We start from the raw sequence: 22,896 nt of genomic DNA, 5'->3' as shown, positions 1-22,896 counted from the left end.
TCCACTAATATGGCAGTCCAGGTTAAAGGGACATTAAAATGACAAGTCGTGTGTACATATATATATATATATATATATATACACACAGACACACAACTTTGAAATATGCTTTCATTATTTATTTTGTTCCCTTTTCCTGTAATTCCATTCTGAAATTGTGAGCTTTTCGGTTCCTGTTAGAAATGAAAGAGCAGCCATTGGTTACACACTCTAGTGACCTACTTATAACTGTCTCTAATTGGCCACAGAAGAGAAGGTGACCTAAGTTACAACATGGCACTCCAATTGTTTTATAGACATTAAAACTTTACACTTATTTTGTCAATATGTAAACAGTTAATGGAACTTTAAAAAAATACATCTAATGTTATTCTCTGACTAATCGTTTCTTTAAATGCATCATTCTATCTAGCATATGTTTAGTGTTTAAGGTCCCTTTAACATTCCACATGCACACATCTAGGATTAGCAGTGTACTATATCAGCTGACGTCAGCATGAAGTAATTCCTTTAAAGTTGTTCTTGGTTGAGTAGCTATAGAATTAATTCCATCACATAAGGAAAACATAATTTATGTAAGAACTTACCTAATAAATTAATTTCTTTCATATTGGCCAGAGTCCATGAGCTAGTGACGTATGGGATATACAATCCTACCAGGAGGGGCAAAGTTTCCCAAAACTCAAAATGCCTATAAATACACCCCTCACCAAATCTACAATTCAGTTTAACGAATAGCCAAGTAGTGAGGTGATAAAGAAAGAAGTAAAAAGCATCAACAAAGGAATCTGGAAATAATTGTGCTTTATACAAAAAAATCATAACCACCATAAGAAAAGGGTGGGCCTCATGGACTCTTGTAAATATGAAAGAAATTAATTTATCAGGTAAGTTCTTACATAAATTATGTTTTCTTTCATGTAATTGGCAAGAGTCCATGAGTTAGTGACGTATGGGATATCAAATACCAAAGATGTGGAACTTCATGCAAGAGTCACTAGAGAGGGAGGGATAAAAATAAACAACAGCCATATGCTGAAAAATTAATCCACAACCCAAAATATAAGTTATTCTCATGAAGAAAAGAAAAACATAATTTATGTAAGAACTTACCTGAAAAATTAATTTCTTTCATATTAGCAAGAGTCCATGAGCTAGTGACGTATGGGATATACATTCCTACCAGGAGGGGCAAAGTTTCCCAAACCTCAAAATGCCTATAAATACACCCCTCACCACACCCACAAATCAGTTTAACGCATAGCCAAGAAGTGGGGTGATAAGAAAAAAGTGCGAAAGCATAAAAAATAAGGAATTGGAATAATTGTGCTTTATACAAAAAAATCATAACCACCACAAAAAGGGTGGGCCTCATGGACTCTTGCTAATATGAAAGAAATGAATTTATCAGGTAAGTTCTTACATAAATTATGTTTTCTTTCATGTAATTAGCAAGAGTCCATGAGCTAGTGACGTATGGGATAATGACTACCCAAGATGTGGATCTTCCACGCAAGAGTCACTAGAGAGGGAGGGATAAAATAAAGACAGCCAATTCTGCTGAAAATAATCCACACCCAAAATAAAGTTTAAATCTTATAATGAAAAAAACTGAAATTATAAGCAGAAGAATCAAACTGAAACAGCTGCCTGAAGTACTTTTCTACCAAAAACTGCTTCAGAAGAAGAAAACGCATCAAAATGGTAGAATTTAGTAAAAGTATGCAAAGAAGACCAAGTTGCTACTTTGCAAATCTGATCGACCGAAGCTTCATTCCTAAACGCCCAGGAAGTAGAAACTGACCTAGTAGAATGAGCTGTAATCCTTTGAGGCGGAGATTTACCCGACTCGACAAAGGCATGATGAATTAAAGATTTCAACCAAGATGCCAAAGAAATGGCAGAGGCCTTCTGACCTTTCCTAGAACCGGAAAAGATAACAAATAGACTAGAAGTCTTTCGGAAATTCTTAGTAGCTTCAACATAATATTTCAAAGCTCTAACTACATCCAAAGAATGCAATGATTTCTCCTTAGAATTCTTAGGATTAGGACATAATGAAGGAACCACAATTTCTCTACTAATGTTGTTAGAATTCACAACCTTAGGTAAAAATTTAAAAGAAGTTCGCAACACCGCCTTATCCTGATGAAAAATCAGAAAAGGAGACTCACAAGAAAGAGCAGATAATTCAGAAACTCTTCTAGCAGAAGAGATGGCCAAAAGAAACAAAACTTTCCAAGAAAGTAATTTAATGTCCAATGAATGCATAGGTTCAAACGGAGGAGCTTGAAGAGCCCCCAGAACCAAATTCAAACTCCAAGGAGGAGAAATTGACTTAATGACAGGTTTTATATGAACCAAAGCTTGTACAAAACAATGAATATCAGGAAGATTAGCAATCTTTCTGTGAAAAAGAACAGAAAGAGCAGAGATTTGTCCTTTCAAGGAACTTGCAGACAAACCTTTATCCAAACCATCCTGAAGAAACTGTAAAATTCTCGGAATTCTAAAAGAATGCCAGGAAAAATGATGAGAAAGACACCAAGAAATGTAAGTCTTCCAGACTCTATAATATATCTTCCTAGATACAGATTTACGAGCCTGTAACATAGTATTAATCACAGAGTCAGAGAAACCTCTTTGACTAAGAATCAAGCGTTCAATCTCCATACCTTTAAATTTAAGGATTTGAGATCCTGATGGAAAAAAGGACCTTGCGACAGAAGGTCTGGACTTAACGGAAGAGTCCACGGTTGGCAAGAGGCCATCCGGACAAGATCCGCATACCAAAACCTGTGAGGCCATGCTGGAGCCACCAGCAGAACAAACGAGCATTCCTTCAGAATCTTGGAGATTACTCTTGGAAGAAGAACTAGAGGCGGAAAGATATAGGCAGGATGATACTTCCAAGGAAGTGACAATGCATCCACTGCTTCCGCTTGAGGATCCCTGGATCTGGACAGATGCCTGGGAAGTTTCTTGTTTAGATGAGAAGCCATCAGATCAATTTCTGGAAGTCCCCACATTTGAACAATCTGAAGAAATACCTCTGGGTGAAGAGACCATTCGCCCGGATGTAACGTTTGGCGACTGAGATAATCCGCTTCCCAATTGTCTATACCTGGGATATGAACCGCAGAAACTAGACAGGAGCTGGATTCCGCCCATACCAGTATCTGAGATAATTCTTTCATAGCCAGAGGACTGTGAGTCCCTCCTTGATGATTGATGTATGCCACAGTTGTGACATTGTCTGTCTGAAAACAAATGAACGATTCTCTCTTTAGAAGAGGCCATGACTGAAGAGCTCTGAAAATTGCACGGAATTCCAAAATATTGATTGGCAATCTCACCTCCTGAGATTCCCAAACCCCTTGTGCTGTCAGAGACCCCCAAACAGCTCCCCAACCTGTCAGACTTGCATCTGTTGAAATGACAGTCCAGGTCGGAAGAACAAAAGAAGCCCCCTGAACTAAACGATGGTGATCTGTCCACCACGTCAGAGAGTGTCGTACAATCGGTTTTAAAGATATTACTTGAGATATCTTTGTGTAATCCCTGCACCACTGGTTCAGCATACAGAGCTGAAGAGGTCGCATGTGAAAACGAGCAAAGGGGATCGCGTCTGATGCAGCAGTCATAAGACCTAGAATTTCCATGCATAAGGCTACCGAAGGGAATGATTGTGATTGAAGGTTTCGACAAGCTGTAATCAATTTTAGACGTCTCTTGTCTGTCAGAGACAGAGTCATGGACGCTGAATCTATCTGGAAACCTAAAAAGGTTACCCTTGTCTGAGGAATCAATGAACTTTTCGGTAAATTGATCCTCCAACCATGATCTTGAAGAAACAACACAAGTTGATTCGTATGAGATTCTGCTAAATGTGAAGACTGAGCAAGTACCAAGATATCGTCCAAATAAGGAAATACCACAATACCCTGTTCTCTGATTACAGACAGAAGGGCACCGAGAACCTTTGTAAAAATTCTTGGAGCTGTTGCTAGGCCAAACGGCAGAGCCACAAACTGGTAATGCTTGTCTAGGAAAGAGAATCTCAGAAACTGATAGTGATCTGGATGAATCGGAATATGCAGATATGCATCCTGTAAATCTATTGTGGATATATAATGCCCTTGCTGAACAAAAGGCAGGATAGTCCTTATAGTTACCATTTTGAATGTTGGTATCCTTACATAACGATTCAATATTTTAGATCCAGAACTGGTCTGAAGGAACTCTCCTTCTTTGGTACAATGAAGAGATTTGAATAAAACCCCATCCCCTGTTCCAGAACTGGAACTGGCATAATTACTCCAGCCAACTCTAGATCTGAAACACATTTCAGAAATGCTTGAGCCTTCACTGGATTTACTGGGACACGGGAAAGAAAAAATCTCTTTGCAGGAGGCCTTATCTTGAAGCCAATTCTGTACCCTTCTGAAACAATGTTTTGAATCCAAAGATTGTGAATTGAATTGATCCCAATTTCTTTGAAAAATCGTAATCTGCCCCCTACCAGCTGGGCTGGAATGAGGGCCGCACCTTCATGTGGACTTGGGAGCTGACTTTGGTTTTCTAAAAGGCTTGGATTTATTCCAGACTGGAGATGGTTTCCAAACTGATACCGCTCCTGTGGGTGAAGGATCAGGCTTTTGTTCCTTATTGTGACGAAAGGAACGAAAACGATTATTAGATCTAAATTTACCTTTAGATTTTTTATCCTGTGGTAAAAAAGTTCCCTTCCCTCCAGTAACAGTTGAGATAATAGAATCCAACTGAGAACCAAATAATTTATTACCCTGGAAAGAAAGGGAAAGCAAAGTTGACTTAGAAGACATATCAGCATTCCAAGTTTTAAGCCATAAAGCTCTTCTAGCTAAAATAGCTAGAGACATATACCTGACATCAACCCTAATGATATCAAAGATAGCATCACAAATAAAATTATTATCATGTTGAAGAAGATTAACAATGCTATGAGAATTATGATCTGTTACTTGTTGCGCTAAAGCTTCTAACCAAAAAGTTGAAGCTGCAGCAACATCCGCTAAAGATATAGCAGGTCTAAGAAGATTACCTGAACATAAGTAAGCTTTTCTTAGAAAGGATTCAATCTTCCTATCCAAAGGATCCTTAAAGGAAGTACTATCTGCCGTAGGAATAGTAGTACGTTTAGCAAGAGTAGAGACAGCCCCATCAACTTTAGGGATTTTGTCCCAAAATTCTAATCTGTCAGATGGCACAGGATATAATTGCTTAAAACGTTTAGAAGGAGTAAATGAATTACCCAAATTATTCCATTCCCTGGAGATTACTTCAGAAATAGCATCAGGGACAGGAAAAACTTCTGGAATAACTACAGGAGATTAAAAAACCTTATTTAAACGTTTAGATTTAGTATCAAGAGGACCAGAATCCTCTATTTCTAATGCAATTAAGACTTCTTTAAGTAAAGAACGAATAAATTCCATTTTGAATACATATGAAGATTTATCAGCATCAACCTCTGAGACAGAATCCTCTGAACCAGAGGAACCATTATCAGAATCAGAATGATGATGTTCATTTAAAAATTCATCTGAAAAATGAGAAGTTTTAAAAGACCTTTTCCGTTTACTAGAAGGAGGAATAACAGACATAGCCTTCTTAATGGATTTAGAAACAAAATCTCTTATGTTAACAGGAACACTCTGAGTATTAGATGTTGATGGAACAGCAACAGGTAATGTAACATTACTAAAGGAAATATTATCTGCATTAACAAGTTTGTCATGACATTCATTACAAACAACAGCTGGAGGAATAGATACCACAAGTTTACAGCAGATACACTTAACTTTGGTAGATCCAGCACCAGGCAGCGTTTTTCCAGAAGTATCTTCTGACTCAGTGTCAATCTGGGACATCTTGCAATATGTAATAGAAAAAACAACATATAAAGCAAAATTGATCAAATTCCTTAAATGACAGTTTCAGGAATGGGAAAAAATGCCAGTGAACAAGCTTCTAGCAACCAGAAGCAATAAATAATGAGACTTAAATAATGTGGAGACAATAGTGACGCCCATATTTTTTAGCGCCAAAAAAGACGCCCACATTATTTGGCGCCTAAATGCTTTTGGCGCCAAAAATGACGCTGTATCCGGAACGGCAACACTTTTGGCGCAAAAAAACGTCAAAAAATGACGCAACTTCCGGCGACACGTATGACGCCGGAAACAGAAAAAAAAATTTGCGCCAAAAAAGTCTGTGCCAAAAATGACGCAATAAAATGAAGCATTTTCAGCCCCCGCGAGCCTAACAGCCCACAGGAAAAAAAAGTCAAATTTTAAGGTAAGAAAAAAATTGATTTATTCATATGCATTATCCCAAATATGAAACTGACTGTCTGAAATAAGGAACGTTGAACATCCTGAGTCAAGGCAAATAAATGTTTGAATACATATATTTAGAACTTTATATAAAAGTGCCCAACCATAGCTTAGAGTGTCACAGAAAATAAGACTTACTTACCCCAGGACACTCATCTACATGTAGTAGAAAGCCAAACCAGTACTGAAACGAGAATCAGTAGAAGTAATGGTATATATAAGAGTATATCGTCGATCTGAAAAGGGAGGTAAGAGATGAATCTCTACGACCGATAACAGAGAACCTATGAAATAGAACCCGTAGAAGGAGATCATTGAATTCAAATAGGCAATACTCTCCTCACATCCCTCTGACATTCACTGCACGCTGAGAGGAAAACCGGGCTCCAACCTGCTGCGGAGCGCATATCAACGTAGAATCTAGCACAAACTTACTTCACCACCTCCATAGGAGGCAAAGTTTGTAAAACTGATTTGTGGGTGTGGTGAGGGGTGTATTTATAGGCATTTTGAGGTTAGGGAAACTTTGCCCCTCCTGGTAGGAATGTATATCCCATACGTCACTAGCTCATGGACTCTTGCTAATTACATGAAAGAAAACTTAAAACATCAACAGAAGAATCAAACTGAAACAGCTGCCTGAAGAACTTTTCTACCAAAAACTGCTTCTGAAGAAGCAAATACATCAAAACGGTAGAATTTAGTAAATGTATGCAAAGAGGACCAAGTTGCCGCTTTGCAAATATGATCAACTGAAGCTTCATTTTTAAAAGCCCACGAAGTGGAGACTGATCTAGTAGAATGAGCTGTAATTCTCTGAGGCGGGGCTTGACCCAACTCTAAATAAGCTTGACAAATCAAAAGCTTTAACCAAGAAGCCAAGGAAATAGCAGAAGCCTTCTGACCTTTCCTAGAACCAGAGAATATAACAAATAGACTAGAAGTCTTTCTGAAATCTTTAGTAGCTTCAACATAATATTTCAAAGCTCTCACCACATCCAAAGAATGTAAGGATTTTTCCAAAGAATTCTTAGGATTAGGACACAAGGAAGGGACAACAATTTCTCCACTAATGTTGTTAGAATTCACAACCTTAGGTAAGAACTTAAATGAAGTCTGCAAAACCGCCTTATCCTGATGAAAAATCAGAAAAGGAGATTCACAAGAAAGAGCAGATAACTCAGAAACTCTTCTAGCAGAAGAGATGGCCAAAAGGAACAACACTTTCCAAGAAAGTAGCTTAATGTCCAAAGAGTGTATAGGCTCAAATGGAGGAGCTTAATACGAACTAAAGCCTGAACAACACAGTGAATATCAGGAAGAGTAGCAATCTTTCTGTGAAATAAAACAGAAAGAGCAGAGATTTGTCCCTTCAAAGTACTTGCAGAAAAACGTTTATCCAAACCATCTTGAAGAAACTGTAAAATTCTAGGAATTCTAAAAGAATGCCAAGAGAATTTATGAGAAGAACACCATGAAATGTAAGTCTTCCAAACTCGATAATAAATCTTCCTAGAGACAGATTTACGAGCTTGTAACATAGTATTAATTACTGAGTCAGAGAAACCTCTATGACTTAGCAATAAGCGTTTAATTTCCATACCTTCAAATGTAATGATTTGAGATCCTGATGGAAAAACGGACCTTGAGACAGTAGGTCCGGCCTTAACGGAAGTTGCAAAGGTTGGCAACTGGACATCCAAACAAGATCCGCATACCAAAACCTGTGGGGCCATGCTGGAGCCACCAGCAACACAAATGATTGTTCCATGATGATTTTGGAGATCACTCTTGGAAGAAGAACTAGAGGCGGGAAGATATAAGCAGGTTGATAACACCAAGGAAGTGTCAGCGCATCCACTGCTTCCGCCTGAGAATCCCTGGACCTGGACAGGTATCTGGGAAGTTTCTTGTTTAGATGAGAGGCCATCAGATCGATTTCTGGAAGACCCCACATCTGAACAATCTGAGAAAACACATCCGGATGGAGAGACCACTCCCTTGGATGTAAAGTCTGACGGCTGAGATAATCCGCCTCCCAATTGTCTACACCTTTGATATGAACCGCAGAAATTAGACAGGAGCTGGATTCCGCCCAAACAAGTACCCAAGATACTTCTTTCATAGCTTGGGGACTGTGAGTCCCACCCTGATGATTGACATATGCCACCGTTGTAATATTGTCTGTCTGAAAACAAATGAACAGTTCTCTCTTTAACAGAGGCCAAAACTGAAGAGCTCTGAGAATTGAGTTCTAAAATATTGATTAATAATCTCGCCTCTTTAGATTTCCAAACTCCTTGTGCTGTCAGAGATCCCCAGACAGCTCCCCAACCTAAAAGACTTGCATCTGTAGTGATCACAGTCCAGGTCGGCCGAAAAAAAGAGGCCCCTTGAACTAAGCGCTGGTGATTTAACCACCACGTCAGTGAGTGTCGAACATTGGGATTTAAGGATATTAATTGTGATATATTTGTATAATCCCGGCACCATTGATTCAGCATACAAAGCTGGAGAGGTCTCATGTGAAAACGAGCAAAAGGAATTGCATCCGATGCTGCAGTCATGAGGCCTAAAACTTCCATGCACATTGCCACTGAAGGGAATGACTGAGACTGAAGGTGCCGACATGCTGCAACCAATTTCAAACATCTCTTGTCTGTTAGAGACAGAGTCATGGACACTGAATCTATCTGGAAACCTAAAAAGGTGACCCTTGTCTGAGGAATCAAGAAACTTTTTGGTAAATTGATTCTCCAACCATGTTTTTGAAGAAACAACACTAGTTGATTCGTGTGAGATTCTGCAGAACACAAAGACTGAGCTAGTACCAAGATATTGTCCAAATAAGGAAACACCGCAATACCCTGTTCTCTGATTACAGAGAGTAGGGCACCCAGAACCTTTGAAAAGATTCTTGGATCTGTTGCTAGGCCAAATGGAAGAGCAACAAATTGGTAATGCTTGTCTAGAAAAGAGAATCTCAGGAACTGATAATGTTCTGGATGAATCGGAATATGAAGGTAAGCATCCTGCAAGTCTATTGTAGACATATAATGTCCTTGCTGAACAAAAGGCAGAATAGTCCTTATAGTCACCATCTTGAAAGTTGGTACTCTTACATAACGATTCAAAATTTTCAGATCCAGAACTGGTCTGAATGAATTTTCTTTCTTTGGGACAATGAATAGATTTGAATAAAACCCCAGACCTTGTTCCTGAAAAGGAACCGGCATGATTACCCCTGAAACCTCCAGGTCTGAAACACACTTCAGGAAAGCCTGAGCTTTTACTGGATTTACTGGGATGCGTGAGAGAAAAAATCTTCTCACAGGAGGTCTTACTCTGAATCCTATTCGGTACCCCTGAGAGACAATGCTCTGAATCCATTGATTTTGGACAGAAGTTGCCCAAACATCCTTGAAAAACCTTAATCTGCCCCCTACCAGCTGAGCTGGAATGAGGGCCGCACCTTCATGCGGACTTAGGGTCTGATTTTGGTTTCTTAAAAGGCTTGGATTTATTCCAATTTGAGGAAGGCTTCCAATTGGAAACAGTTTCCTTGGGGGAAGGATTAGGTTTTTGTTCCTTATTTTGACGAAAGGAACGAAAACGATTAGAAGCCTTAGATTTATCCTTAGTTTTTTTATCCTGAGGCAAAAAAACTCCCTTCCCCCCAGTAACAGTTGAAATAATAGAATCCAACTGAGAACCAAATAAATTATTACCTTGGAAAGAAAGAGATAGTAATCTAGACTTAGATGTCATATCAGCATTCCAAGATTTAAGCCACAAAGCTCTTCTAGCTAAAATAGCTAAAGACATGGATCTAACATCAATTTTGATAATATCAAAAATTGCATCACAAATAAAATGATTAGCATGTTATAGTAAACAAACAATGCTATATAAGTCAGAATCCAATTCTTGTTGCGCTAAATTCTCCAACCAAAAAGTTGAAGCAGCTGCAACATCAGCCAAAGAAATTGCAGGCCTAAGAAGATGACATGAATATAAATAGGCTTTCCTTAGATAAGATTCAAGCTTCCTATCTAAAGGATATTTAAAGGAAGTACTATCTTCCATAGGAATAGTGGTTCGTTTAGCAAGAGTAGAAATAGCCCTATCAACTTTGGGGATCTTTTCCCAAAACTCTATTGAAATTGCTGGTAAAGGATACAATGTTTTAAACCTTGCAGAAGGATTAAAAGGAGTACCCGGCTTATTCCATTCCTTAGAAATGATATCAGAAATAGCATCAGGAATAGGAAAAACCTCTGGAGTAACCACAGGAGGTTTAAAAACAGAATTTAAACGTTTACTGGTTTTATTATCAAGAGGACTAGCTTCCTCAATATCCAAAGTAATTAACACTTCTTTTAACAAAGAACGCATATATTCCATTTTAAATAAATAAGTAGATTTGTCAGTGTCAATATCTGAGAAAGGATCTTCTGAATCAGATAGATCCTCATCAGAGGTGGATAATTCATTATGTTGTCGGTCATTTGAAATTTCATCAACTTTATGAGGTTTTAAAAGACCTCTTACGCTTATTAGAAGGCGGAAATGCAGACAAAGCCTTCTGAATAGAATCAGTAACAAATTCTTTAAATTTATAGGTATATCATGTACATTAGAAGTTAAAGGAACTGCAACCAGCAATGTACTATTACTGATGGACACACTATCTGCATGTAAAAGTTTATCATGGCAACTAATACAAATGACATTAGGTGATATAATCTCCACAATTTTACAACAAATGCACTTAGCTTTGGTAGAACCGATGTCAGGCTGCAAAGTTCCAACAGATACTTCTGAGGCAGGATCAGATTGAGACATCTTGCAGAATGTAAAAGAAAAAACAACAGATAAAGCAAAATTATCAATTTCCTTATATGACAGTTTCAGGAATGGGAAAAAATGCAAATAGCATAGCCCTCTGACATAGAAAAAGGCAAGAGGCAAACAGCAATGGGGCAAATAAATAATGAAAAAAGTTTGGCGTCAAGTATGACGCACAACGTAACTTAATAATTTTTTTGGTGCCAACCATGTCCGGAAATGACACACTCGCGTCACTAACGACGCAACCCTGTGTGAAACCTCTGCGTCAATTACAACGCCGGAAATGACGAACTTGCGTCAACGGACATGCCTTTCGCGCCAAAAAATTCTCGCGCCAAGAATGATGAAATAAAGTGTAGCATTTGGCGCACCCGCGAGCCTAAGTCAGCCCGCAATTTGAAACAAAGTAGTCAATTGAAAAAAAGACTAAACCCCAGGTAAGAAAAAAATATTTCTTAATATTAACTTTCCCCAAATATGAAACTGACAATCTGCAAAAGGAAATACATGAACCTGACTCATGGCAAATATAAGTACAATACATATATTTAGAACTTTATATAAATGCATAAAGTGCCAAACCATAGCTGAGGTGTCTTAAGTAATAAAAACATACTTACCCAAAGACACCCATCCACATATAGCAGATAGCCAAACCAGTACTGAAACAGTTATCAGTAGAGGTAATGGTATATGAGAGTATATCGTCGATCTGAAAAGGGAGGCTGGAGATGAATCTCTACGACCGATAACAGAGAACCTATGAAAAAGACCCCCGTTAGGAAAATCATTGCATTCAATAGGTGATACTCTCCACGTCCCTCTGACATTCGCTGTACTCTGAGAGGAATCGGGCTTCAAAATGCTGAGAAGCGCATGTCAACGTAGAAATCTTAGCACAAACTTACTTCACCACCTCCATAGGAGGCAAAGTTTGTAAAACTGAAGTGTGGGTGTGGTGAGGGGTGTATTTATAGGCATTTTGAGGTTTGGGAAACTTTGCCCCTCCTGGTAGGATTGTATATCCCATACGTCACTAGCTCATGGACTCTTGCCAATTACATGAAAGAAAGACTGGTATGACTTAAGTCAACACTTCACAATCAGAACAATTGGGGAAAAGGAAAAATTTAAGCTAATATATGTAAATTACATTACTTATGTTAAATTAAAAAAAAAGATATTTCTGTTTTTTATCAATTGCAGTCTGTCTTAATTTGCAATGCACTTTATAATCTCTCTTCTCTATAGTGAAGTTTTTTTTACAATGAATATGAATCCAATTCATGATATTTGAGTGATATTTTTAATTCAATGACAAATGAGTGTTAACTTTATATTTACTTAACAAAAGTTAATTAAAGGGACATAAAACCCCAATATTTTCTTTCGAGGTTCAGATAGAGCAAGACATTTTCTTTAATCTTTATTTTAGTATCAGCAATGGGTCATAAATACAAAGTCCTTCCACAATGAATGGGAGAAGAGAAAAAAAAAAAAGGGGGGGGGGAGGGAGGAAAGAGGGGAGGAAAAAGGGGAAGAGAGGGATTAACTCCACTTCTTTCCACTTATCCTACTCCTATTACCAGGCATCAAGTAGTACTAGCTCTGAGTTTCTAAAAGGAAAGATCATGTAATCTATTTCAGTCATCGAGAATATTTTAATAAAAAACACAATTTATGCTTACCTGATAAATTTATTTCTCTTGTGGTGTATCCAGTCCACGGATCATCTATTACTTGTGGGATATTCTCCTTCCCAACAGGAAGCTGCAAGAGGATCACTCACAGCAGAGCTGTCTATATAGCTCCTCCCCTAACTGCCCACCCCCAGTCATTCGACCGAAGACAAGCAAGGAGAAACTATAGGGTGCAGTGGTGACTGTAGTTTAAAAATAAAACACACCTGCCTTAAAATGACAGGGCGGGCCGTGGACTGGATACACCACAAGAGAAATAAATTTATCAGGTAAGCATAAATTGTGTTTTCTCTTGTAAGGTGTACCCAGTCCACAGATCATCCATTACTTGTGGGATACCAATACCAAAGCTATAGGACACGGATGAAGGGAGGGACAAGGCAGGCGCTTAAACGGAAGGCACCACTGCCTGTAAGACCTTTCTCCCAAAAATAGCCTCCGAAGAAGCAAAAGTATCAAATTTATAGAATTTAGAAAAAGTATGAAGCGAAGACCAAGTCGCCGCCTTACAAATCTGTTCAACAGAAGCCTCATTCTTAAAAGCCCATGTGGAAGCTACCGCTCTAGTAGAATGAGCTGTAATTCTTTCAGGAGGCTGCTGGCCAGCAGTCTCATAAGCTAAGCGTATTATACTCCTTAGCCAAAAAGAAAGAGAAGTTGCCAAAGCCTTTTGGCCTCTCCTCTGTCCAGAATAGACAACAAACAATGCAGATGTTTGACGAAAATCTTTAGTAGCTTGTAAATAAAACTTTAAAGCACAAACCACGTCAAGATTGTGTAAAAGATGTTCCTTCTTAGAAGAAGGATTAGGACACAGTGACGGTACAACAATCTCCTGATTGATATTTTTATTAGATACAACCTTAGGTAGAAACCCAGGTTTGGTACGTAACACTACTTTATCTGCATGGAAAATGAGATATGGGGAATCACATTGTAAAGCAGATAACTCCGAAACTCTGCGAGCCGAGGAGATAGCTACTAAAAACAGAACTTTCCAAGATAAGAGCTTAATATCTATGGAATGCAAAGGTTCAAACGGAACCCCTTGAAGAACCTTAAGAACTTAATTTAAACTCCATGGTGGAGCAACAGGTTTAAACACAAGCTTGATTCTAACCAGAGCCGGACAAAATGCCTGAACATCTGGAACCTCAGCCAGACGTTTGTGCAACAGAATAGACAGAGCAGAAATCTGTCCCTTTAAGGAACTAGCTGACAAACCCTTCTCCAATCCTTCTTGGAGAAAGGATAATATCTTAGGAATCCTGACCTTACTCCATGAGTAACCCTTGGATTCACACCAATGAAGATATTTACACCATATCTTATGATAAATTTTCCTGGTGACAGGCTTTCCTGCCTGTATTAAGGTATCAATGACTGACTCGGAGAAACCACGCTTTGATAAAATCAAGCGTTCAATCTCCAAGCAGTCAGACGCAGAGAAATTAGATTTGGATGGTTGAAAGGACCCTGAAGTAGAAGGTCCTGTCTCAGCAGCAGAGTTCATGGTGGAAAGGATGACATGTTCACCAGATCTGCATACCAAGTCCTGCGTGGCCACGCAGGTGCTATCAAAATCACCGATGCTCTCTCCTGTTTGATCTTGGCAATCAGACGAGGGAGCAGAGGAAACGATGGAAACACATAAGCCAGGTTGAAGGACCAAGGCGCTGCTAGAGCATCTATCAGTGCTGCCTTGGGATCCCTGGACCTGGATCCGTAACGAGGAAGCTTTGCGTTCTGACGAGACGCCATGAGATCCAGTTCTGGTTTGCCCCAAAGTTGAATCAACTGTGCAAATACCTCCGGATGGAGCTCCCACTCCCCCGGATGAAAAGTCCGCCTCCCAGTTCTCTACTTCTGGGATATGGATAGCTGATGATGAGATGATAGCTGATGATGAGAGTGAAACTCTGCCCATAGAATTATCTTTGAAACCTCCAACATTGCTAGGGAACTCCTTGTTCCCCCTTGATGGTTGATGTAAGCCACAGTCATGATGTTGTCCGACTGAAATCTGATGAACCTGACCGCAGCAAGCTGAGGCGAAGTCTGAAGCGTGTTGAATATCGCTCTTAGTTCCAGAATGTTTATCGGAAGGAGGGCCTCCTCCGGAGTCCATGATCCCTGAGCCTTCAGGGAGTTCCAGACTGCACCCCAACCCAGAAGGTATCTGTTGTTACTATTGTCCAATCTGGCCTGCGGAAGGTCATACCCTTGGACAGATGGACCCGAGATAGCCACCAGAGAAGAGAATCCCTGGTTTCTTGATCCACATTTAGTAGAGGGGACAAATCTGTGTAATCCCCATTCCACTGACTGAGCATGCAGAGTTGCAGCGGTCTGAGATGTAGACGGGCAAACGGTACTCTGTCCATTGCAGCTACCATTAAGCCGATTACTTCCATACACTGAGCCACCGAAGGGTGAGAAGTAGAATAAAGAACACGGCAGGAATTTAGAAGTTTTGACAACCTGGCCTCTGTCAGTAAAATCTTCATTTTTACAGAATCTATCAGAGTTCCCAAATATGGTCTTTATAATCTATAGTAAAATCAGTGCATTTGGTACATATTCTAAGAGGGGGTTCCACAATGGCTTCTAAACATAATGAACAATGAGTTTCCTCTATATCAGACATGTTTAAACAGACTAGTAATGAGACCAGCAAGCTTGGAAAACACTTTAATAACTGTGAACAAGCAAAAAATAAAAACTGTACTGTGCCTTTAAGAGAAAAAACCAAACACAGAAACTGCTAAAACAGTGAAAAAAGCAGTAAATCTTACAAATTTTTTACAGTGTGTATAATAGGCTAAAAGAGCATTGCACCCACTTGCAAATGGATGATTAACCCCTTAGTTTCAAAAACGGATAAAAAAAACGATATAAACGTTTTTTAAACAGTCACAACAAACTGCCACAGCTCTGCTGTGGCCCTACCTGCCCATACAATGACTTTGGAAGGCACAAAAACCCTTTAGAGAGGTCCTAAATGTTCATGGGACTCCTTCAGGGAAGCTGGATGTCTCAAGCTGCAAAAATGAAAATAGGCCCCTCCCAACCTGTACTCACAGTGAGAGGGCCTTAAAAAACTATCCCTAGGAAAATCTAGACAGCCATGTGGAAAAAACTGGGCCCCAGAATAAAGTTTTATCACCAATATGTAAAAAACGTTTATACACTTCAAGCAAACGTTATATCTATTCAGTAATGTGAGTTAATAATAAAAATATTACCCTTTACAGCAAGCATGATACCAGTCGTTATTAAATCACTGTAATCAGGCTTACCTTAAAATAAATCCGGTATTGTCAGCATTTTCTAGCATATTCATTTCTCTAGAAAAATTTAAAACTGCACATACCTCAGAGCAGGAGACCCTGCACGCTATTCCCCCAGCTGAAGTTACCCATCTCTTCAGTTATGTGTGAGAACAGCAATGAATCTTAGTTACAATCTGCTAAGATCATCAAAGACCACAGGCAGACTCTTCTTCAAATAGTACAACTCCGGTACCAATTGAAAATAGCAAACTTTTGATTGAAGATAAACTACATTAATTCACCACATCTCTCTATGCTACTTCCATTGTCGAGAGCTGCAAGAGGATGACTGGGGGTGGGCAGTTAGGGGAGGAGCTATATAGACAGCTCTGCTGTGGGTGATCCTCTTGCAGCTTCCTGTTGGGAAGGAGAATATCCCACAAGTAATGGATGATCCGTGGACTGGATACACCTTACAAGAGAAACTGACCATTTTTTGAAGAATTGTCTGATATCCGCTTCACTATCTATATTAGTGTCTCTTTGCTCCAGCATGCGCTGCTTCTTAAGGCAGTTTCTAACCTCTGATATCGTAGGAATCCTTTGTTTTTTCCAGTTTTTAAAAATTAAATATCTGGCTGTTAAAATAGACAAAATTATTAGTTTTTCCTGGGGTTGATATCCTTCATTGAATTTTATACAGAATATGATCTGTGCCAATGAATTGTTAAACCAAAATTCTAATTTATACCAAAAATGTCTGATTTTCGGGCATTTCCATTACATATGTACCAAGTCTGCCGCAGGAAAGGAACATTTAAGGCATTTATTAAAATTTAAGTTGCGTAATTTATAGCCTTTTTCAGGGCTAAAATATGCTTTGTGCATTAATTTGACATGTGTTTCTCTCCAAGTAGCAGAGAGAGTAACCTGAGATACTTTATGAATCGATTTTTGAAGACATTTTGAATCTATATTATTAAGAGAGATCAACAAGCTCCAGTCTGACACGATTTGTTCTAGAAGAGGAGCTCCCTTACTAGCACTAAGAAGAAAATAACATGGAGTAATTGACATGTGTCTGCTTTTAATTAACACCAGCCAGCTTTCCAGTTTTCCCAAGGCCCAACACCAGCCTACATCTTTTACCAGTTCTAAGATATAATGTCTTATTTGCAAATATGCAAAGAATTCCTTGTTAGATATATTAAACTCACTTTTCAATTCCTCAAATATTTTTACACATTTTTTTTCCCTGTTGATAAGTTGCTGGGCCCTTTCCAGGCCCAGATTATACCACTTTTTAAATATTGCTGAATTGAGGCCAGATTTTGGATTCCCCGTTATTGGTAAATACTGAGAGGCCTTGCAGTTGACTTTTAACAAGTTCCCTATTTTCCACCAGGCCTTTAATGGATTCAGAAAAGATTTGAGCCTCTTAATTTCCACGGGCAGCCCTTTTGGCTCGCAATGAATTAGCCCTACTGGAAGAAATGGGTTACAAATGCTTTCTTCAAGTGAAGTATTCGATACGTAATTTTTAGAAAAAATCCAATCCGTCACTTTACGTGCCAGAAAGACAAGGTTATACAATCTAATATCTGGTAGAGCTAAACCTCCATATTCCTTTGCAAGAGATAGTTTAAATAAGGATATCCTTGATCTTTTCTCCTGCCATATGAATCTTATAACTGCACTATTAAGTGAACGGATATCCTTTTCAAAAACAATAATTGGGGTGTTCTGTAAGACGTATAACAACTTTGGAAGAAGAACCATTTTGTATAATGCTACTCTTCCAGAAATAGATATTGGTAAATTTTGCCAAATTTTCAATTTCTCTTGTATACTTACTAAAATTGGAATTACATTAAGATTGTAAAGATCGGTAGGTTTTACTGGAATTGAGATTCCTAAATATTTAAATGATTCGGAGACCACTTTAAACGGAATATCACAGAGGGAATCGCTATTTTTTCTGAGCCAATATATTTCTGATTTTGACGCATTTACCTTGTATCCGGAAAAGGATCCAAATTGTTCAATTATATGAAGAAGTTTAGGTATATTTGTCTTAGTGTTTGCAATATAAAGGAGTATATTGTCCGCGTATAACGCGATTTTCATCTCGTGCTTACCTATTTTAATGCCCTTGAGACAGTGTCTAATCATAAGCGCTAGAGGCTCTATGGCTACGTCAAAAAGAAGGGGCGAAAGAGGGCCTCCCTGGCGCGTACCCCTCCCGAGTATAATTTCTGGAGATAAGAAATTATTAACTAGCAATCTCGTTCGAGGTTCATTGTACAGATTTATGAAGTTGAGAAAATTATCTCTGAACCCGAATTTGTCCAGAGAGATAAACGTATGACTAAAATACACTGAGTCAAAGGCTTTCTTAGCATCAATTGAAAATATGGCGAGATTTGGGGTGCCCTCTCTCCGCACCCTGTCCATTGCCTCCAGATTCCAGAAGTACTCCGTTGTCACCAGAACCTCTCTGATTTTAGAGGCAGAGTTTCGTTTATAGATAAACCCTGCTTGATCTATATGGATAATGTGTGGGAGACACTTCTGGAGTCTATGTGCTAAAATTGAAGTCAAAATCTTGTCATCCGAGTTCAAGAGAGCTATAGGATGGTATGACTCCTTAAGTGTAGGATCTTTTCCCCCCTTAAGCACTAGGGTTGTATGTGAAGCAGAGAAACAAGATGGTATGGATTTGCCATTAATATAAAAGTCGTTGTAAAGTTTACACAAGTATGGAACAGTTTCTTGGGAGAGAATCTTAAAAAACTCATTGGGAAGCCCGTCAGGCCCTACTGCTTTATTTAGGGACAATTCAGAGATGGTTTTGTCAATTTCTTCTTCAGAGATCGGACTATTAAGACTATTAACGGTTTCCGCTGAGATTGTGGGGCAGTCAATTCTGCCCCAAAATTCCGCAGATTGAACTTCATCAGCAGTTCTCGAGGTGTAGAGATCCTGATAATATTTTATAATTACCTCTGGAATATCCTCCAATTTTAAAAGAATCTTACCTTTATACTGGAGTTTGTCAATCAAAGAAGACTTTTTTTCCCTTTTAACCACTTGGCTAAAAGTCTGCCAGATTTGTTCCCATATCGGTACATTTTGGCTTGGAATCTCAGGTCTCTTTGTGTTTCTAAGAACAATACTAAAGTATCCCTTTCGTCCTTAGCTTTGATGTACTTAGCCCAATTTAAAGGCGATTTCTCCAGAAGGTAACGATTATATGAGTTAACCACGAAATGAATTGCTTCTTTTTCCCTTACCTTCAGTTTCTTGGTTAACATGGCGGTATATGTTATTATTTCCCCTCTGAGAACTGCCTTTGCCGCTCCCAAAAAAGTTTCAGGACGGTCAATGTAATTAGAAGTGAAGCGAACATATTCTTCAAATTTATTTTTAAAATATCTTTTAAATTTTAAATCATTTGCCAGATAAGGAAAAATGAATGGTGCAGGTGTGCCTTTTGGACAATTTAAATTAATCTCCAGAAAAATGGGAGAATGATCGGACAAGACAATAGGTGTTATTCCTGTCTTTATTTTCATTGTGCATAATCTTTCATCGACCAAAAAAAATTCTATTCTTGATAGCGTTTTATGTGCCTTAGATAAACAGGTGTAGTCTCGTACATCAGGATTCTGAAGCCTCCAAATGTCCTTCACTGCTAAATTTTGCATGATTTTTTTAAACATATTTGTTTCTAAATGATCTGTTTTATGTTTTGCTTGTTTGGAGCTCTGCCTTAATCTATCCAAAGGACACTGTAGGGCCATGTTAAAATCACCTCCTATTACCAGATGTCCTTCAAAATAAGAAAGTATTTTAGATTGCAATATGTTCCAAAATTCAGAATCGAAAACGTTAGGTGCGTAAATATTACATCTTTAATCCAGGAAGCCTTCAATTTCGTTGTTTCTACTAGATTTAAGTGTGTTTCCTACAGGAGCACTATGTCTGCTTACATCTTTCTCATATGAGAAAGGATAGCTTTCCTTTTTATGGGGGTCGAAATGCCACCTACATTCCATGATACTAGTTTACATTTGTCTGGTTCTTTTGTCATTTATTTAAGGGGAAGGAAGGATTAAGAGGAAAAAGAAAGAGAAGGAGGGGGAAAGACAGGGGAAGAAAAAAAAGGGGGGGGGGGGAGAAGGGGGGCATCCCCCTGCTCCCCTCAGCCCAAAAGGATCCCTATACAGGGCCTGCATTTCATTAGAATAAAACAAAAAACACCTAAGAGAGACCTGTTATACTAGGGAGTCTAATTCAGTTAGAAATTTTCCGGCCTCTTGAACTTTATCAAAAAAAGTGAACTTCTTTGACAAAAAGTTTTGAAGGATATATTATAGTTGCTCGGAACCCCTGCTGTATAAATTTTGTGCATATCGGTGCCAATTCCCTTCTTTTTATAGCCGTTTCGGCTGAGAAATCCTGAAAAAGGAGTATTTTGGCACCTCCAATACTAATAGGTTGTTTTTTTCGAAACTGCTGAAGTATGTTAACCTTGTTCATGTAATTCAAAAATCTTGCTATTACTGGTCTAGGTCTTCTATTACCTCTGTTATCGGTCTGGGGTCGCCCTGTTCTGTGCACTCTTTCGACTATTACCTGCGTGTGAGGCATAACGTTTCTGTGATAAACAAGGTTACATTTTCAAATTGTTTTCCCTTGGGAATTCCAATAATCCTAATATTATTTCTTCTGGACCGATTCTCGAGGTCCTCTAATCTAATCTGAATTTTATGAATCTTTACATTTGTGTCTTCTATGCTGGAGCTATGTGAGGTAGTTAGGTCCCCAAGGTCTGAGACCCTTTGCTCTACTTCTTGAATTCTGCTAGAAAATTGTCTGATTTCCTGGGTAAGTACCAAAATATCATGTTTCATTTCAGATTTCAGAGTATCAAATTTAGGAGTCAGAGCCTCAGAAATGTTGGTGACCAGGTTTTGAATGTTCACAGCCTCATTTATAGGTGTTAAGTTTGCTGCGGCAAGGTGTGTGTCTGCGGAAATATCAGGGGGGGCCTTTAGATTTCTTGTCTTTGTGTCGGCCCGCCATGGCTGGAGAAGGAGTCTTGGTGCAGGTGTTAAGGAATCTATCCATGTGCCAAGTGCTTATAAGTGAGAATTTTAACTGAATCGGAGGGAAGAATCCCAATAGAAGAAGGAAGAAGAGAATAAAAAAAAAGGGGGAGAAGGAGTAGTGAGGGAGGGAATTCCCCCCTAAGGGGCACTGAGGGGGTGAAGGGATGGGATCGTGAAGATGAAGTGATTTAGTGCTTAAGTGCAAAACCTGTGAAAAATTGTTGGGAAGTGAGAGTGAAGGCAACCAGGAGTTTTAACCTATCCTATCAGACAGAATTAAGCACGCCGTGTGTTTTTCCAAAATTTACTATAGTCTGTACTCCTTGTCTTGGATGAAAAGATTATTATAATATCAGGAATATATAATTATGGCGAATAGACCTTATTATCGCGCCATCAGTTATTAATTTATAAGGTGAAGTAGAATATGGGAACACAGATTACTAATCAGTCAGCTGATCTGAGCTTAATCCCTTTTCAGCGATAAATACAGTCTATTCCCAGCATTCCTCAGTATATATACAACAGAGGTCTGGATGAACAACCTAAAAGAGAATTAGGTCCAGCATAAACCTAACGCTAAAAGAAAAATTATTTGTTTCGTTTAGAGTGTTAGTAAATAAAGGCAATTCAGTCTAAACAAATTTCAAGAGTATCTAAGCATGTAAATATTCAACACAACGAGTCATGTCACATAAAACTTAGTCAATAAGCTAAGACTGCAAACTTTACATCTAGCAAATTATCCTTATTTTGTTTGCCAAGTATACATGTACATAAAAAATATGCAACTAAAGGAGGCTAGTTGAATTCCACAACTAAATCCTCCGATTAAATTGGGGGGGATCTGAGCTATAGTTTATAATACCACAGTGTTTCTTAGACGATTTATGTAATACAAGGTATTTATAGAAGGGCTAATAATCACTTTGACATGTTTAACAGAAGATAATGAAAAAATAAGCAGTTTTACCAATATAGAGGAGGACAGTTTCCTTCAAGAAACAGCTCACTTTTTTTTCAGGAGATCTTTACTGCTTGCAAAAATTAATAAACCAATTTTTAATATGTCTCTTTTTTATTCACAGAAAAGGATAAAGTTATTTCACTAAACTCCTCTGACGCAGCATCCGTGGGAGAGGAGAGAAAATTAACCCCTTCAATTGCTTCTAGTATAATGTGCCTTCCAAAGCCAGGAGGACCCTGCTGAGCACTGTTCTAGGCCATCTCCCTGAGTGAATTTACCTCAACTTGCGTTTTAGGGGTGGAATGGCATAACTTCTGCGGCAGCTGTCCTTAACTGCACTTCCCTGTGAGCACCAGTCTTAGGAAGCTCCAATTGCGAGTTGCGACTCCTTGCCCTGGCGAACAGTTGTGCCTCCGGGGGCTCCCTGGGTCTATGCCTCCATTTCTCAACCTCCAGGAACTCTACTTGTGTGCTTCCGCAGCAGCTGCATCCGTAGGGTAGCGACGGCTTTAGTCTAGGCACCTTCCCACCGCCGCCATCAGTAGCACTCCCAGGAGGCGCGTCTATACTTGGACTGCACTCTCACCCAATCAGAATCTCTTCAAGAGCTGCACC

The 22,896-nt window shown here is 38.9% G+C and overlaps 1 protein-coding gene across 1 annotated transcript in view; it reads right to left on the bottom strand.

Annotated features, from left to right (window-relative positions):
- The window catches only part of USP15 (ubiquitin specific peptidase 15), a 449,675-nt gene that overhangs the window by 2,885 nt on the left and 423,894 nt on the right, over window positions 1–22,896 (bottom strand). The window lies entirely within an intron of this gene.

Source organism: Bombina bombina, chromosome 6 (assembly GCF_027579735.1).
Source record: "Bombina bombina isolate aBomBom1 chromosome 6, aBomBom1.pri, whole genome shotgun sequence".
In the NCBI taxonomy this organism is placed as follows: domain Eukaryota; kingdom Metazoa; phylum Chordata; class Amphibia; order Anura; family Bombinatoridae; genus Bombina; species Bombina bombina.
The sequence above is the reverse complement of the archived record's forward strand: the minus strand, read 5'-3'. Positions and strand labels throughout refer to the sequence as shown.